This window comes from Myotis yumanensis, unplaced genomic scaffold, assembly GCF_028538775.1.
Source record: "Myotis yumanensis isolate MYYU_CA2020_CCGP unplaced genomic scaffold, mMyoYum1.0.hap1 SCAF_6, whole genome shotgun sequence".
Taxonomy (NCBI): domain Eukaryota; kingdom Metazoa; phylum Chordata; class Mammalia; order Chiroptera; family Vespertilionidae; genus Myotis; species Myotis yumanensis.
This window is the reverse complement of record NW_027223757.1, coordinates 69,432,003-69,452,705: the sequence shown is the minus strand read 5'-3', so window position 1 is coordinate 69,452,705 and position 20,703 is coordinate 69,432,003. Positions and strand designations below refer to the sequence as shown.

General features: G+C 36.7%; 1 protein-coding gene across 1 annotated transcript in view; it reads right to left on the bottom strand.

Annotated features, from left to right (window-relative positions):
• Positions 1 to 20,703, bottom strand: part of EYS (eyes shut homolog) — a 1,239,289-nt gene that overhangs the window by 679,998 nt on the left and 538,588 nt on the right.

Sequence of the window (20,703 nt, the reverse complement as noted above, 5' to 3'; positions counted from 1 at the left end):
CCTTGGCCTGGCCTGTGGGAATCAGGCCAAAATCAGCTCTCTGACATCCCCTAAGAGGTCCCGGATTGTGAGAGGGTGGTCCTCGGGTGATGCATCCCAGAATCAGGCTCCCTTTTCTCTGATTCCAGGTGCATCACCTGAGAACCACAGCTGCCAACTCACCGCAGCTCAGCAGCTCCTGCATTGAGTGTCTGTCCCCTGGTGGTCAGTGTGTGTCATAGTTACCAGTCGGAGCATCTGCCCCCTGGTGGTCATTGCGCACCATAATTTGCAGTCGGGCGGTTGAATGGTCACTTAGGCTTTTATATATATATATATAGATATAGATATATAGATGTCTTAATGACTGGTAATTAATTGTGTATAAAATTTAAATAAATTTGGAAATCATTTATTTCCTGACATGAGAAATATACCCAATATCTTCATACTTTCATTTAAACAATCATTATCAACCTTTTTTACTCCAATAGACCTTTTCTTTTCGCCCATCCTGATCTTAGTCCCTGTGGCTCACAGGAGACTATGCTATAACTGTTTTTCTAAAGTTAGGCCACTGATCTTCCCATATTCACTAATGTCTCATATATGTAAGTCTTTCCCTTCTAAATAAAATGCCCTGATTCCCCTACTTACTACCCTATATTCTGCTTCTCTTTAGCATTAAAGTAATTTGTACTTGTTGCTTTCATTTTTTAATTTTCCATTTACTTCTCAATCTATGACAACTTTTATCTGCAGTTCATTTAAATTGCTCTACTATAATAAGCAAATATAATAATTACAAAAGTCAAGATTCTCCTCTAAATTATGACTTAATTTTTAGATTTGATACAATAGAACAATCTTTCCTTAAAGTTCAATGCTCTGCTAGATTCCATGAATGACATTCCATTCCAATATTTTACTATGTGTTCTTTTCTCTCACTGTTTCAAGTTTAATGACCTACTTCTTAACACATTGCGTACCGCTCAGGAGTTTTCTCGTGTTTCACGGGCCATCTGTTATGAACCTTAGATGTCAACACACTGTCTTGTCCACTGTGGGGTGCAGTTACAGTGTTTTGGCCAGGTTCAAGCCTCAGACTAATGAAAGGACAGGGTCCTCTCACTGCCAATTCATTTAGAGTGTACAACGTCCTCGATCCACAAGCAAAAATGAAGTATAAACAGTTTCTGCTATCGGTGGCGAGAGACTGGATAACGGATGACAATAATGAAGGCTCTCCAGAACCAGAGACAAATCTGTCCAGCCCTTCCCCTGGAGGTGCAAGGAGAGCACCTGGTAAAGATCCACCCAAAAGGTTGTCGGGTGATATGAAGCAGCATGAACCTACGTGTATTCCAGCGAGTGGAAAGGAAAAATTTCCTACAAGAGCCTGCAGAGTTTGTGCCGCCCATGGAAAAAGGAGCAAATCTACATACTTATGTAAATTTTGTTTGGTCCCTCTTCATAGAGGAAAATGTTTTACGCAGTACCATACGTTAAAAAAGTACTAGGAACTTTGTTTTTGTAAATAAAAATGTTATAATTATTGAAAGACAACACCTAAAGTGCATTATGATCTGTAGTTATGATGATTTAAATAACGTGCAGTTTGCCCCAAAACGTGTGGTCCCTGGCGTATGTCGTAGAGATTTCTATGCGGTACGCAATGTGTTAAATGCTGCTCCAGTGGTTCTCAACCTTCCTAATGCTGCGACCCTTTAATACAGTTCCTCATGTTCTGGTGACCCCCAACCATAAAATTATTTTCGTTGCTACTTCATAACTGTAATTTTGCTACTGTTATGAATCGTAATGTAAATATCTGATATGCAGGATGTATTTTCATTGTTCGTGACCCACAGGTTGAGAACGGCTGACTAGGCTCTAGGATCTCTTTTCTTCTTTTTACTTTTATACAATTTCTTACTAAATGGCATTGCCTCCAAATAAATGTCATTTATAACAACATGACAGTTATTTCAAACTAGTGTTTCCAACCCATATTGCTCTCATTAAATTAAACCTATATGTTCAGTTGTCATTTAGTTACCTACATAAGGATGGTCTCCAGTGGTCGGCAAACTCATTAGTCAACAGAGCCAAATATCAACAGTACAACGATTGAAATTTCTTTTGGGAGCCAAATTTTTTAAACTTAAACTATGTAGGTAGGTACATTGTTATTAACTTAATTAGGGTACTCCTAAGGCTTAGGAAGAGCCACACTCAAGGGGCCAAAGACCCGCATGTGGCTCGCAAGCCGCAGTTTGCCGACCACGGGTCTATATGAACTTATGTAACACAAACTATCATATATATTTTCCAACCTAATTTCATTTATTCAATAGGATATATAAATATTTTTATTTCATCCTAATCAGTCAAATTCTTTCAGAGTATCTGAAATATTTCTCAAACCTATTCTTTACCCTCCTATACTTACTACTACTACTATCCTCTTTACTAGAACACATCAAACTTTTAATATTTTTCCCAGTTTTCAGTTCCTCCATTCCAATTGTCATCATCAACATTTTATCTTTCTAAGTTCTAGATGGTATTATGTCACTCCCTTAAAAAAATAGATTTCTGGTGTCTCCCTTTTTATGAGAAATTAGCATTATATTTCTACCAGTACCCCAAACTGTAAATTCCATATACTAGATTAAATGACTTACAATCAATAGAAGGACCAAGGCTAGAACATAGATCCCTTGACTTCTAATTCACTTTGTAAAAGAAATGTATATATTTAAGCTAAATTTATCATGTATTAGTTACCATTAAGAGCCAGCATTACCTTATTCTTACACATAATTATTTTTTCCCAGATTCCTCCCATCCTCTTATCTTTTCTACACAGGGATCTCATTGGGTGAATGTGCACAACATTTATACTTCAATCTGGAAAGGGAAAGGCCCAGATCCTGGCCACTTAATCCTATTCCTGTACTGCTTACTTCACAATAGTGTTTTATACAAATTAGAAAGTATTCCTTGCTCCTGACTAGATCCCAAGAGATGGGGCATAGATAAAGTGGACACTAGTAGCTAAAATGCAACTTGTGAGATATTTATTAGAGAAGATAATGCCTAGAAAGACAAAAATAAATCTTAGCTAAGAAATAATAAAAATGTACCAATCAGGAAAACACTACTAGATATTATTTTGCAGCTTGAACCAGAGTCCAAATTTAGTACCAAGACAAGAGGTAAGACAGGAGGAAGCTATAGAACAAATTGAGGTAGAATATGAAAATAATGGAGACATAAATGAGCATGAAGGCCGGAAATGATTCAAGAGTATTGAAAGGCCACTTAGTTTCTTATATTGTGAACAGAAAACCCTAGATATAATGCTTTCTTATTTGTTTTTCTTCCAGATCTAATTATATCTACATTTATTGATACTACCAAAAGTTTTGGTAGATGATATAGTTGTGAGTGTATGAATAATTTTTTTCTTCCATAAGTTGAGAAACACAGCTAATTATATTAAGACAGGAGGAAATATTTGAAATAATTAAGAAGCACAATATAAGAAAAAAAGCATTTGTTGGAAAAAGGCACTAACTAGATAAATAATACTCAAGTGGAAGTGATTATGTCCCCCTCAGGGAACATTGGCAATATCTGGAATCCTTTTTGGTTATTACAACTAGGGAAATAGACCAGGGATGCTACTAAAAATTCTGTAATGCATAGGACATCCCTCACAACAAAGAACTATCTGGCTCAAAATATCAATAGTGCCGAGTTTGAAAAATCCTTAACTGCATAATTATGGGAAATTCACTTATCTTTAATCTAAAATGGAGTTTTAATTCTTTTTCTTATGACCTGTGGGTATTAAAGATGATAGCAAATATAATACATTAAACTAAAGATAGGTAAGTAGCAAATTACACAGGTGACATTCTCTGATAATTATTGCAATGATGTTGAAAAAGTAAATTTTAAAGCCAACAACTAATTTCAATTAAAAATACACTTGTAACTAATCAGTGGACCAAAATGGAAATTTAAGTAACCTCTAGAATACAATTAAAATGGGGATAGTACATATGCAAACTTATAGGATGCTGTTAACTTTATAATCAGGTATATCTTATATAATAAAAGGCTAATATGCAAATTGTCCCCATGGGCGGGAGTTCGACCAACTGGGAGTTAGATGTGCACTGACCACCAGGGGGCAGCACGGAACATGGCGGGCATCGACAACGCAGAGCTGGCAGTGGGCAGCAGTGGAGGCGCTGCCAGCCCCAATGGGTCCCGACGAGAGTGGGAAAGCAGCCTGATGGTAGAGCAGGTGAGCGGGTGGTGCCAGGCCAAGGCAGGTGTGAATGGGGCCCCAATCGCCCCGCCAGTCACCCCACAGATCATTCCTGATTGCCAGCCAGGCCTAGGGACCCTACCTGTGCACAAATTTCATGCACTGGGCCTCTAGTATTCATATAATAAAATAGTAATAACTTTAAGCAAAATCAAGTTAAATAATGGATACAAGGCAAGAATTTTAAAAAGGAAATTCTGTAGAAGACTAAATAAACATTAAAAATAAACATAGCCGCGCCGAGGCCGGTTTGGCTCAGTGGATAGAGCGTCAGCCTGCAGACTGAAAGGTCCCAGGTTCGATTCCGGTCAAGGGCATGTACCTGGGTTGCAGGCACATCCCCAGTGGGAGATGTGCAGGAGGCAGCTGATCGATGTTTCTCTCTCATCGATGTTTCTAACTCTCTATCTCTCTCCCTTCCTCTCTGTAAAAAATCAATAAAATATATTTAAAAAAAAAATAAAAAAAAAATAAACATAGCCATTAATGAATAGAAGGGTTTGCAAGAGTCACATTTTAAAATATATGTGTGTTGTTACTCATAATGACCAGGGCAGGGCCCACAAAAATATCTAATAAACTGATAAATTCAATTAGAAAAAATAGAGACAGGACAAATTACTGGATGGGCTTGGATGGGAGTTAAATTAGATGCTAATTACAATAAGTGATATTTACCAGGAAAACACATTTTCTTTATTTTTTAAAATATATTTTTATTGATTTGATAGAGGAAGGAGAGGGAAACAGAGATAGAGAATCATTGATCTGCTGCCTTCTACATGACCCCGCTGAGGCCTGCAACCTGGGTATATGCCCTGACCTGTAATGAACCATGAGTGGTTCATAGGCCAGGCACTGCTGGCCGGGCAGGAAAACATATTTTCTGAAAAAACAGTAACACATTTTCATAGAGAAAAGTATCACTTTTAAACTTTTAATAATTATACCTTCTATTTTATTTTTTTTAAAGGGGAGAATGATTTTTATTTTTTTTAAATGTATTTTATTTTTTTTACAGAGAAGAAGGGAGAGGGATAGAGAGTTAGAAACATCGATGAGAGAGAAACATCGATCAGTTGCCTCCTGCACACCCCCTACTGGGGATGTGCCCGCAACCAAGGTACATGCCCTTGACAGGAATCGAACCTGGGACCCTTGAGTCTGCAGGCTGACGCTCTATCCACTGAGCCAAACTGGTTAGGGCAATAATTATACCTTTTAATGCATATCTTGTATTTGTGTTACATTGTATAACAATTATAGACTCCTATTATTTATCAGTAATATTAATGTATATATATCTTGACTGAAATTGAAATTTTCTTAGTATTTCATTGTTAAAGTTTACATATTTGTCTTAACATAGAGTAACTTTATTAGGCTGAAATAGCATCTTTGCATTCCTCATTAGCATTTCCAAATGATTTTTTACTGTGGATTCTTGTCATTGTGATTACTCATTTGTAAAATTTGATAATAGTAGTTTCTATCTCATGATTTAGAATTAAATGAGTCTATATATAAAACAGTTAGAACAGTGCCTGACACATATGTATTAAATATTGAATAAATATTTATTAACATAAGTGTCAGTGTCATGGACTTGATTTAGCATTATTTAAACAGAGTCCAATTGCTGCATTAAAAATATTAAGCCATCATTCTATCTTTGAATTAATTTTATTCATCATGATTCATTTTTAATGTGCAATTGAATTTGATTATTTAAAATTTTACAGCTATAATTGCTTTTGCTTTTGTCCTATTCATAGTTTGGTTTCCAAAGTAGATAGCTTCAGAATATAAACTAGGATACTTCTATATTTCATATGGTCTAAATCAAGTTATATGTGTGGTTGCTCCTAAGCTTGAAATCATTCATGTGAAATTCAATTGACTTACGCTTTTTGGATATAATGCCTTAAACTGTTTTATTGTCCTTCATTTTGATATTCCACTCAAATTATTTTTTCCTTAAGACAAATTTTGTTAATTTATGTTTTTCCTGTGTACTAAAAATTTTCAAATATTTAACCTCTTTTGACTTTCTTATAGACAAGTACAATAAAGTAAAAAAAAAAATCTACACTAAAATATGCCATTATAAAAGTTCCAATATCTGAGTATAGGAGAAAATCCTAAACACATTTAGAAAATTACAAATGTGTTAAATGATTGAAACAAATAACAACATTTAACTTAGCAATATAGCATTTCCATTACTATTAGGAGTGAAATGTTTCCCAAACTGGAAGCACTCAATCCAGGTTGATGATAAGGATGTACTTCCATGTCAAAGATTTAAAAAGAAACCAATCCCCAGAAACAATTTTTATGGCTGCTAATGAAAGAAAGCCAAGAAAAAAGAAATCATGATATCCAGAAGTCAGGTCATATGGCCTGGGAAATGATAAAAAAAAAAAATGCACTGGTAGGTTATTAGGTAGTTTAACATTGTGTAAAGTTTTGAGTGGATGATGGATGATGTCGAAATGATAACTGTGCAAATACTAAATTTTCTAAACTCTTGAATCTAAATTTTAGGCTCATTCTAGTGCTATGAGATTCATATTAAGAACAAAACAAACTAAAAAGCACTTACTGTATTAGAATATTAAAATAAGAAACTGGAATGGTAAGCATAGCAAGGAAAATTTATAGAAAAGAAAGGAAAAAACTGAAAAGATAAAAAAATATGAAAGTAAGGACAGAGGTCAGAAATAGGGTTCAATTTCTGTGCTTCCTAACAATATGTGTAAAAACATGTCATAAACAGTGGAAAAATTGTTGTTCAACAATGTTTTTCATATATTCTTATAAGGTTATATTAGAGTCTTATATTGTATCACACACAAAAGTTAAATCTAAAAATTGAAAGCCAGTGTAAACCCAAAGGGACAAAATAGAATAGAAGAGACCTGGAGACAGTTTCCTGCTTTTATAATATGAAATAACTTTTAAGTATAAAAAGCAAGAAGGTGTCACAAAGAAATGCCTAATAGATTAGACTAGTAAGTTCTATAAAATGGTATATAAAAATAATTTTAATGCCAAATCAATGCTTTGCTAGAGAGAAGCTCTGTTGCATCAACAGTAAAAGATAATCACCCTTAGTTACAAATGATAATGTACTGAGTTAGCACATTTGGGTAAATTAAAAAAGATACAGGTCAAAACATTCTATGGAAAGACAGGCAAAAAGGCAGAATCACATTCACAACTTGCAAGGGCAAAACTTGTTTGAGGCCAAACTAATTGACCTTAACTTTGCTGTGAAGCTGAATCACTCAGGCACTAACCCATGTGGCCCTGAAATCAGGGCTTCACCTCATGATAACACCATAACAAGAGGATCCAAGAACCATGCCAAAATGAATAATATAAACTATAAGTAAAGTTGGGTAAAAAACAAAACATGTAGCTTATTCACCCCAGCGAAAAGCTAAGGTAGGTTTTAGAATAAAAATAATGCTCTGGACCAAGATAAGAACATAAGGAAATGATTTGATTACATCTCAAAGGGTTAAAGAGCCCTTCCACAAGGGAGTATGAAACTAGGAGGACATCTATTTCTGCTGTTGATTTTGTAACAACCAAAGGCAATAAATTAAGTGGCTGTAAATCCATACTGCCCTACCTATGGAATCTATACATCACCTGGGACTGACAAGCAGCATTGGCCATATGGGAGACAATGTGAGCTAGCTTTAACTATTTGTTGTTTATACACTCTCCCTGCCTTTCATTATTATGCAGAAGTGGGTAGTGGAGTATACTTGTGTTAAATTAAAAGAGAGAAAACCATATAAAATCATTCAATAAATATAAAAAACTGAATACACCCATGTGTGATTAAATCATAAATGAACAAAACCTTCCCTACAGGGGGTGGAGAACAAAGATTATGGTAAACTCACAGGAGAAACAATACATTCAGTAGGTGTATAATATAAATTTACCTTAAAATAGCAATGAGAGATCTTTTGGAATGGGGTCAGGGAACTCTTTTTTTTTTTCTATCAAATTGCCAAGGGTTTTGTATAAAAATATACAACAATAAAAGAAGACAGGATGGAGACCTTTATCTGACAGCTCTGAATGTATAACTCACACTTATCAAGCTCTCCACATCCTAGATTATTCATCATTTGGTAAAGATTAAAATAAGTTAGTGCGTGAACAGTATGTCCACAGTAAGCTAATTATAAGTCCAGCAGTCATTATTCTGACATTCAAGATGGTGATTTGACAAAAATATTTAAAATAAAAAAAATATCGTTTTCATTCTAGTTTCAGAAAATTTGACTGACTAGTTCTAATATCTCCTTCTTTTTCCATTTTGTTTCCCCTCTCTCCCCATTTAGTATATGTCAGGAAACCTGTGAATTTGAGGTTAACTTTCCTTGGAAGCTAGCATGTTAGCCTGCCACAGTCCAATACAGTCCAATTGATAATGAAAGAGGAAGAGGACACAAGACTTTTGGGTAAGAGTAAAAGAAATAGCAAAAGAAATAGCCAGACTAGAGCATTTTCTTGCACTGATTCCTCAAACCTCAGTCTCCAAAGAGTGATGCAAAGAAGGTCAGAGGGCACCTCTGTTTGCTGTGGGTTGTATGTTTAGGCCAGAAATACTGAGCTTAGGAAACTTGACTCTTTTATAATGGGCAGTAAGCATGCATGCCCTAATCCAAGCATGTCAAACTCGAGGCCCACAACGAATATTTTTGCGGCCCAGCCAGTATGTAAGAAAGGTTTCAATAAAAATTTCGTAACTTAATTTTCACAATATTCTGTTATACCTAATTATTAATAACGAACTACAAGGTTCGCTAATGACTGATTACTATAATCGTGTTGCATTTATTTCCCTTACATGGCTTATATGCAGGTGCACCATTTCTCTCCACTAATACTAGCAGCGAATATTCTAGCAGCCAATTGCCACATCATTAGTCTTGGACTGACTTGTTTGGTGTGCGCAACAGGAAATATTTCACTTTTGGAGAACAAGAATATTAGGTTTATTTGCGTTACGCTTATTAATTTGTGCAGTTATTCAGTGTCTGGTAAGTTAATGTTCAAGAAAAAAAATATTAATTTTTATTAAAATGTTCTATTATTTTATATTAACGATTACTCCTTTATTTTAGCCCTTTGTATTCAACATGTCTCTATCGAAATAAACCTACATTTCTATGAAAATTGAAGCTTTTGTTTTTTTGTGGCCCACATAAACTTAAGCCTTGTTAAGTTTTGGCCTGTGTTAGCCTTTGAGTTTGACACTCCTTCTACCTCTGTGACTTTCTAAATAAACTTTTGCTTGTATTTGAGTACTGACTCTGAATTCATTCTTAGTCAAAACTCAAGGACTAACATCTGGTGCCATTTGCCGTTAACACTATTAAACTTCTGTTTGTATTTCTCCTATTAATCTGACTTTTATTATAGGAGGAGTGTCAGCCATGAACCTAGAAAAATTATTTTTCTTTGCCTATATGCATACTGTGTTATACCTAATCTATGGGTAGGATTATTTCATATGTACCCTATATTTGTACCTCCTAGTCAATTATTTCACATATAATTTCTTACAAAATTGATTGATGAGTACATTAATGAATAAATAAGCTAAAGACCTGGCTGAGTAGCTCATTTGGTTAGAGCCGTGGTCGGCAAACCGTGGCTCTCAAGCCACATGCGGCTCTTTGGCCCCTTGAGTGTGGATCTTCCACAAAATACCACGTGTGGGCGTGCACGTACAGTGCGATTGAAACTTCGTGGCCCATGCGCAGAAGTCGGTATTTTGTGGAAGAGCCGGTATTTTGTGGAAGATCCACACTCAAGGGGCCGAAGAGCCGCATGTGGCTCGCGAGCCGCGGTTTGCCGAGCCGCAGTTTGCCGACCACTAGCAGAGCTTTGTCCTGATATGCCAAGGTTGTGGGTTTAATCTCTGGTCAGGGTACATATAAGAATGCATAAATGAGTGGAACAACAAATCTATTTTTCTTTCAAAAAAAAAACTAAACTAAAAATGGTATTATAATGGTATTATAAAGCAACCTTTAGTTTCATTCCATGACTATCTTTACCACATTACATGCATCATGTTACATACTGGTGATACCAAAATAATAACATATGTACCCTGCCCTCAAGTAAATTAGAGAACCCTCACAATATCTTCTTAATTAGTGTAAAAATGTGAATTCTCATATTTTTAACCTAGCCTTCATGGATTTACTTACTTTATTTCATTTTTTAAAAAGCCAAGTGAAATGGATTGGTTTATTTCCATTGGAAACTTATGTAAGCAAACCTTCCCAAAGAAGATAAAAAAATAGTAGTAGCTGCAACAAAAATTTAGGTATTGCCTATGTAGCAATCTGATATTATTTTACAGATTAGTCTAAGATGCTGGAAGTTTCAGAAGGACGTAAGAAGCTTGAGTGGATACAATATGTATAGAATGCCATCTGTACCTGAAAAACATGAAATTCATAGAGAGAGAGAGAGAGAGAGAGAGAGAGAGAGAGAGAAAGGAAGGAAGGAAGGAAGGGAGGGAGGGAGGGAGGGAGGGAGGGAGGAAGGAAGGAAGGAAATAGAGAGAAAGCCATAAGGGTGAGTATGTGTAAGAGTTTTATAGGACTAATTGACTGAAGTTTCTGTCTCTGGACAAGTGCTGTGAGTGGGAGAACTGAGGAGGAGAGAACAGGTTTTGGAAGTGCCTGTGTTTGTAATGAAACGAATCTCCTCTAATGTTCTTTAAAAGATACAATTAAGTGCTGCAATTTCTCTTTCATTATGTAGGAGCACTGGTCCATGTTTTAATACATGCAAATCCCTGCAGAGTCTTGGTCATTTTGTTAGCAAGTTAGACATGAGCGGCTGGGGTGGACCCTGTCCTGGGGTCTTAAACAGGGTGGGACCAACATTGCCTTCAGGCCACCTCTCTATGGACAGCTCAGCAGCCAGCAGACCACCAGCGGGCAGGTTCCGAGCCAGCGGTTCTTGGGCAAGCTCAGAGGAAAATGACATGACCTCAATGCGACCATACTAGGAGCCTGAACTAATAATAAAATTTGCATTTGAGTTTTGACCCCCTCCCCCACCCCCGTGGATTTTTCTGTATGCATTATGGCTAAAGGCATGCCCAGAAGAAAGATAGCTTTCTGTCAATCATCCTGAATGCAAATGAAAGTCTCCACCCAGAAATTCCATCTTTTAAACCCAGCAGTTTGGGGCCATGCTATCTCCCTGTGCACTGCTCTATCTCCAAGGAGCCCACCCCCTTCCCTTCCCTCAGGCACATATCCCTCAGCCTCTGTGGGACCCCATGGGACTTGCAACCTGAGGAGAAATTGGTTGCTGAAGCTGGTCCCAGGCTAACCCCCTGAACCTGTCTCCAAGGCCCCCTTTTCTTTGACTTCCCAGTGAGCTGAGGAAGCCCAGCCATTCATATTCTCTCTCTCTCTCTCTGACTGGCCCACCCTTCATTTGGGATATATCTCCCATAAACATCATTTTGCTTTGCTTTCATTTTTGTTGACCTTAAAATCTTATCTGTGTCAACACAAAAACACACAAAAAACCAAGGTCCCAATCAGTAACCCCAAATGGTAACAGTTTGGGTCTAGGGCCGTGGTCGGCAAACTGCGGCCCTTGAGTATGGCTCTTCCACAAAATACCACGTGCGGGCGCGCACGTACAGTGCAATTGAAACTTCGTGGCCACACTCAAGGGGCCAAAGAACCGCATGTGGCTCGCGAGCCACAGTTTGCCGACCACTGGTCTAGGGATTTCTAAAGGTTAATGTATTTTACTTGTTTTTAAAATGTCATTTATCTTGTTTTTTTGCCCTTTCAGAAAGTTGAGAGGGGGAATGAGAAACCCTTTCAAAATAAGAATTGAGACTTAACAGGAAAAAATGACACACACTGAGGTGGTCAGATTAAAAAAAAAAATGTTACTTTATCTTTTCATATTTAATTTTGCATTCTGACCAATACCTCCTTAATGTTCCCTCAGCTTGATGAAACTTAAGAACAGTTCCTTCTAGAGTCTAGGCCAATCCTTTTCTTAGATAGTTTACTTTAGAAAATTTATAATTATAAATTATTTTCCTGCTCCTTTGAGATATAGATTTTTATTTATTGATTAATGCATTTTTATTGATTTCAGAGAGGAAGAGAGAGAGAGAGAGAATCATCAATGATGAGAATCATTGATCGGCTGCCTCTTGCATGCCCCCTACTGGGATGGAGCTGGCAATCAGGAATTGAACCATGACCTCTTGGTTCATAGGTCAACATTCAACCACTGAGGAACACTGGCCAGGCGAGATAATAGATTTTTAAAGTCTCTTGCCAGTTTTACAATCCAGAACTATCTTTCTCAAGCTTCTGGGAACCATCCTTTGAAATGTAATCCTCAAGAAAGATAGGGCCTTGTCTCCCCATTTCTGTGGGAAGGTAAGGGCCTAATTTCAGGAGATATTTGCTCTCATTTCCCCATGGCCAACACCACTCAGACACCTCACCTTGCCTGCAGTGATGCAACAGCACCCCAGGAAGGCAGCCTTCCGTGGCTCATTTGCTTTGGCCTGTACTGCAGGAAAGCAACACTTTTTTTTTTTTTAGCTGCAAGTTCACACAGTCGCACTCCGAGTTCTCTGTTTAGTTTTGTTTTTGTTGTTTTTTTTCCTGCCATGCACTCTGTATGCCTTGATGACTTTGAAAACTAAACTTTCTTTCTCTTCTTCTAGACTAGGATTCTAATTTAGGTATAATAGGATTGCACCTCCCTCAAGCCTTTTAAAATATTCAAGGGAGGCATAAAAGAAATAGCAGAGAGACATTCACATTTTATTACGCTGTATGATGAGGATATTGTATTGCACACATACTAATGTAAATTCCTCCAAAATATATAATTTCCACCCTTTTATTCTCTCATTGTTCCCTTCCCACAATCAATTTGGATTCCTGAGACCTTTCACAACAGAACTAAATAGCTTTTCTGAGGCTGACGTGCCTTGGTCTTTTGAATTCAGGAACTGCGCACTAGACAGAAGCTATAAGTAATAAATTTCTCCTTGTGACTCTTCCTGACAACAAGAAAAAAACATTAATTTAACTTCTCGGGTTGAACTTAAACCAAGGCCTGAAAAGTAGATAAGTGTCTCACACTATTCACTTTACTACTCCTGCCCTGTGGATCTTACAAGGAAATGAAATATTTCCAGATCCTAAAACTTAGTTGAAAGAAGTGCTTTCATATTTAGGAAAACTTACACACAGCATTACAATTTAGAAATATTTCTTTTCAATATTTCTGCAAGGTTTCTTCCCCTCTATTTAATCTTGTTCTTTGTAAAATTATCTTAGGGGAAGTATTTTAACTATAGAATCGAGTTCACCCTTCTTTCTATAATTTAAAAATATGGAACATGCAAAACCAAACTTAAACGGCAGGATTTTAGATTCTAATTATTATGACATAAATTATTATCCTGATAAACTCCTGTAGGCCCTCCTCAACCTCCACATAGGTAAAGACATTCCAGAGCAGAGAGGTCACTAAAACGATGATTTTGATAGGACATATGAGATGGAAGATGTAGATTATTTATGTTGGCCATGGGGACAGCACAGTATAATTGAGTTATGATAATACTCACTCCATCATGTGAACAGATGCTAAGAAGCAACATGTTCAATTATTATTTGAATATATTATCTCATTCTCTGTCCCTAATAAAATATCCTGGTGCCACAATTTCAAAATGACTTGAAACTTTGATGTACTGCTGCCAGGAGCTACAGAAGTTTTAAAAGTCACTGTCTAATTCTTTTCCCTGTAACAAGGAAATATGTTTGCTGGTAATTAGAGTGAGTTAAACTTATACTTATTCACACTACTAGTATTTATGATAAAGTTCTCTCTTCAAGAGCCTTAAAAACAAATCAACATCTCCTTGTTGTCAGAGTCACTGATTAAGATCAGAAATAATCAGAGGTAATGATTTTTATGTCATTCATTTCAATGCTGGTTTAAATGATTCCCAGTAGACTATGCCAGTGTCTCAAGCCCCTTCATAGAATGCTGCAACTCAGTAATCAACATTTCAACAAAGTAGCAGCTAAATAGAGGCCTGTACTTTATCCAGTAGAAAACTTCATTTTTATTTATTTTTTTAAAAATATATTTTATTAATTTTTTACAGAGAGGAAGGGAGAGGGATAGTTAGAAACATTGATGATGAGAGAGAAACATCGATCAGCTGCCTCCTGAACACTCCTCACTGGGGATGTGCCCACAACCAAGGCACATGCCCTTGACTGGAATGGAACCTGGGACCCTTCAGTCCCCAGGCCGACTCTCTATCCACTGAGCCAAACCCGTCAGAGCGAAAACTTCATTTTTTAATACAACTAGCATGCAAATTAAGTGCATGTTCTATATCTTTCTATAACTTAAGGACTTAAATGGTTTGAGATGTAATTAATAGAAAGACAATGAAGCAGCCCATAGGCTTCAAAGAGCAAAAAAAAAACTTTATCAAGACAAATGCTGATGACATTTCTGACTAGTAATACAGAGAAATGTCCTATAAAAGTTGCATAGAGGCCTATGAACTTCAATAAATATTTAAAATCTATTCTCATTGGTATCATGAATTTATCCATCTCTTTTATTGGCAAAGGGGAGCCGCAGTACAAATATCCTTGGGAGGCTTGACCTTTTCAGCAGAGGGCAGCTGATACAGCATGTAGAGAATTGTTCAGTAGGTGATCTGAGCAGACAGAATGTTCCTATTTCTTTATGACTTTAATCACTAATGTTTCAATTTGGCAAAGTGTGTCCTTTTTTATGTAGTAGGAAAAAATTTAAGGACTTTATTCAATAAGTTTGAGCTCCCTGCTTATATAGAGACAGAACAATTACTGTCAGTAAAACGAAAGTCCTCTCCACTCAGCTAGTAAACCCACGTCAGTTCATGGAGTTTCTTGAAACAGAAGAAGGTTCAACACCTTGAAGGGTTGGAAGATAATGTTTATCCAAAATTCCTGTTCTCATATCCACTATTATCTTTAATATAAAACAATATTTAAATGCTTAAGAAAGAGAACATATTTGGTAATCTTGTTGTCTCTTATCTTCACAAAAAATTTCCTTAAAATTCCTTCCTATTATCTGTTGTCTATATTATTTTGGCAAACACACACATACAGATAAAATGTTTGTAACTGGAGACAAAGACCCAAGGGGTGTGTGAATCTACTCCTTAAAATTTTTTTTCTAAGTTTTAGTATTGAAGCCTTTCCCAAAATGCCATTTCTCCACCTGTTTTATCATGGAGATTTCTTTACTTTTAGAACTTCAGTTATTTTCTATGTTGATGACACTCTAGTCCTAATCTGATGACATGTTCAAATTTATAATAACCCACACATGTCAAAATCAACATGTCCAAAATAATTTCATTGTTTTCTTCTCAAGAATATCTTTAAACGTATATGAGTTTTAAATAGTGACAACACTGATTTTTTTTAATAATGTGGATTTAAACTTAAACACCTCTTTTTGCTCATTTTCCTTCAATCCTAAATTCCAATTTAAGGACAGTCTGCATTGAAAATGTCTTAGGCTTCTTACCTTTACCATTACACACCTACTCTGGGTACCTCTAATTATGTATTATCTGGACATGTTCAGTAGTGCCGGGAGCCAGTCCATCCTTGCTGCTTGACACAGTCACTGCAGGGAAGAAACATCTGCACAGCATGTGTTTCAAGGGACCTGGCATATATAGCATACTGTTCTTAATGTGTTTGCTCCCCTTAGCACTATGTGTTTTGGCCAAGGTCACCTCTCCAAGAAAGGTTGTTTCACCAGGTGGGGATTTTCCCCTGAAGTTAGGGAGGGAGTGAAACCCCTTAACTAAGTGCCAGGTGGGTAGTTAATCACTTTAACTACGAACAATCACGCTTAAGCTACATAATCTTTTACTCCCTGGAATGGAGATAAGAAACGCCCTAACCTTTGGAATAGAAATTGATAGGATTAAAATCAACTGGTATAAATACAGATGTAACAAGACAGCAGAACACAGAACCTAGAAACAGAACCTAGCAAGAGAACTTGGACAGAACCTAGACACAGAACCTAGAGACAAGACTTGGCTGGAGATCCTAGACAGAACCTAGAAACAGAACCTAGCGAGAGAACCTGGTTGAAGAACCTAGGGACAGAACCTAGAGACAGAACCTAGCGAGAGAACATGGCAAAAGATCCTGGACAGAACCTGGCTACAGATCTTGGCTGGAGAACCTAGACAGAACATGGTGACTGAACCTGATGGGGGAACCTGGATGGAACCTGGATAGAACCTGGCTGGAGAATCTGGCTAGAGTACCCTACACAGAACCTGGCTGAAGATCCTAGACAGAACCTGGCTAGAGAACCTGTCTACAGAACCTGGTTATGATGATCAACTGAAGGCTGCCTCCATGTCATTCCTTCTTCGCTGACTCCGTCCACACCTTTGGGGACCCCTGGACCTGCTGGGGTTGGACCCCAGCACAGTAGATTATTATCTAAGTATTTTACTGCTGTATTTTACTGGTGACTTCAATTCCTACTAAATGTGGCAAAATAAATCCTCCTAAACTGAGATTCTGATCATATTCCAGTGATCCGATTGTTTCTGGAATCCCATTGCTTATAGAATTAATTACAAATTTCTCAACCTATTCTATTAAGATCCTTACCTGCCATATCATCTTTTATTTTAGAAAATTACTTAACTATTTAATGCCCCAGTTCCCTTACCTCTAAAATGGGAATAATGGTACAGAACTTTTACTTAGGAGAATTAATGTTATACATATACACATTTTACATAAATTATAAGTAATGATTTATTTTTATCTACATTTAACTTTACTTTTTAATCTGATTTACATTTTTAAATTTTTAATAATTTTAATTAGGAATAAATTTCAACATATAGAAAAAATTTAAAAAATAGCAGAATGCATGCCAGCATATCTATTAGACTCAATAATTGCTATCATTTTGCTATGAGCCTTTTGTGTACATATGTTTGTATGAATACATTTTTTGTTGTTTCAAAAAGTTGAGACATTATCCTTAAATATTCCAGCATACATTTTCTAAAAACAGGATATTTTGTATATCATCTAGACCAGTGGTTCTCAAACTGTGGGTCGCGACCCCTTTGGGGGTCGAATGACCCTTTCACAGGGGTCGCCTAAGACCATCGGAAAACACATATATAATTACATATTGTTTTTGTGATTAATCACTATGCTTTAATTATGTTCAATTTGTAACAATGAAAATACATCCTGCATATCAGGTATTTACATTATGATTCATAACAGTAGCAAAATTACAGTTATGAAGTAACAACGAAAATAATTTTATGGTTGGGGGTCACCACAACATGAGGAACTCTATTAAAGGGTTATAGCATTAGGAAGGTTGAGAACCACTGATCTAGACCATTATGAAAACTAAGAAAATTAATCATAAATCTTAAATATTAGCTAACCTATTGGCCATACTCAAATCTCCACAATTATTCTTTTAATGTATTTTATAGCTGTTTTTAACTTTAGTTTTATTTTCAAATCATGATCTAATTTCCAATTGAGCAGAAATATAGAGTTTAGAAAATGTAGTTAATAATTAGTAAATACATGTTAGATTTTTTTTATAAAGTAACTAATGGATTTTATAAAAGTGAGGCTCTATTAAATTAGAGAAGAGAGATTTATTGAGGTATGCTTGATATATAAATGGCTGAACATAATTAATATATACTACTTGATGATTTTGGAGATTAGTGTATATCTGTGAAACTCTCACCACAATCTATGCAATAAACATTCTCAACATCTCCAAAAGTTTCCTTCCACCCTCTTTATCTATCAACTAGTGGCTCGGTGCATGAAATTCATGCACGGGTAGGGTCCCTAGGCCTGGCTGGCGATCAGGGCCAATCTGTGGGGCAACCAACGGAGTGATCAGGGGATGACCGGGGTGATTGGGGAATGGCACCTGTCCACTCACTGGCCAGTCCCAACCCCTGATCACCCTGTCAGTTGCCTCCCACAGAGGGAGGTGACTGGCAGCAGGGTGATCAGGGGGGCCCCTGCTGGCACCCACCTTGGCTGGCTGGGGCCTGTGGGCTGGGGGCAGCTCCTGCATTGAGCGTCTTCCCCCTGGTGGTCAGTGCACATTATAGCAACCAGTTGTTCCACCATTCTGCCTTTTGGTCGATTTGCATATTGGGCTTTTATTATATAGAATTATTATTATCATCATTATTATTCAGTGATAAGAACACAAAAGATCTATCCTACTGCCAAACTTAAGTAAAAAGTACAGTATTAACTGTAGACACCATGATGTACAGTAAAACTCTAGAACTTAATTATTTTGCATAACTGAAACTTATTTTTTTAGACTACTATCTCCTTGCTTCCCTCTCCCCCTACACCTCTGACAACCATCATTCTACTCTCTGCTTCAGTGAGTTTGGGCAGAATTGCTATCAGCTCCCTTAAAATAGACTGAGATTTCCTAAGGTTGGATTTTCCCAGCTGTGACTCAAACCTACAGCATGTGCAGCACCCACCGGGGCGTTCTGCATTGCCCCATGAGACAGAGAGAGTAGGAGAACCAAAGCAAACATGATGCTCATGAGACCTGCAAGTAAGGTGAAATCTCAGATTCTTCACAGTTCTTGATGTCTCCTGTTTATTTTGAATATTGTATATCAATTAATTTATGCACAGGGAAAAGGTTATGCACAAAGACACACACACAGAGCAGTAAGCAATGTGCCAAATGATCTATGTATAATTGGAGACATATATAGACATAAATATAATACTAAAATGTGTATCTGGAAAAGTGATGACCAAATGTGAACCATGGTTATCTTTGTGCATTAGGATTTTTCTGTATTGGGCTTCTTATTATATCATTTGTCTTTTCTAATGAGTAGCATCTATCCTTTTATACCTATTATCCCATTTGAAAATATAAAATCTATATATAAGTTCATTACAAAAGTTACACTAAATGTCATAGTCTTTTTAGGAAATCAAACATTGCAAAGGGTTTTTCTGGATAATTACAAACATATTTTCAAATAACCTTCAGCCTTTCAAATATCAGTCACTAGCTATTTGTAGGTGGTGCATGTACCATAAAGAGCCTTAGAGAAGGGGTTTGGTGAAAAGAGATACATCTATTCCAGAAAGATAGCTCTAACGGTAATGAATGAACTGATGATGGTGATGATAAAGAGGGAGGGAATTGGCAGGGATCTAGTTTATAGGAATTTCATGTTGAGCAATAAATTAGGATCTTTCACAAACAAGGAGTGATAAAGGCCAGAACTAGGACAGTATTTTTTTAAGGCAATTAGAGAAATATGGAGATTAATGAATTAATCTTTTGGAAAGGGTGAATGACCCCAGTGAAATGTATGAATCTTGTGTATATTTATCAGGAAATAAAACCAACTTTGCCAATGCATTTACACCAAAATGTTGTAAATTCCAACAGAGAAACCCCATCAATGCTAGTGCTATTACAGTACTTTTCTGAACAAATAATTTATTCATCTCTCTTGCAACTTGTTTCATAGAATGGAAAAGCTGAAGTATCTCATAACCAATGCAGTAGAAAATAAATGGAAAGGCTCTAACGTGAAACAGAGGCAACCACATGACAACAGAGCCAAATTCTCCAAGTGTAGCACAGTTTGTTTCAAAGTATCAAATTCATAAAGTCACACATCAAAACAACTGTTAGAACAAGGCATTCTGAACGCATACCCAATACCACTGAACCACACACAAAATATTCATAAACCAAACCAAAGCAGGTTCAAGCACCCACATGACCCTATCCATCTTTTGAAGTATAAAACAGCCAAGGGGAATGCATTTTAAAAATGAGTGCACCTAATATGACTTTGTAAAGTAACTTTATGTCCTATAACGCTGGTATTATGGGCAATAAATATAAAATCAAAGCAGTAAATATTCCTTCAAATGTACTGAAACAGTGCGCAGCATTCCCTTTGGGTTTCAGAATGTGCCTTCCAAAACTGCAGCAGGAAAAAAGAACTGCTTCGAACTCCCTCTCTCTCCAAGTCCCACTTAAACTCATCTGGATTGGAGCCATGGTCGCCTTAATCTCTGCATGGAATGTGACTGCATTCAAAAATCTTTTTATGACACATCAGCGTGAAAACTTTGAATCACATCTCAAAGTTGGTCTTTAAATGGTCTTATTTCTGAACAGTTTTGAGTAAAAGAATTACTATTCTCTT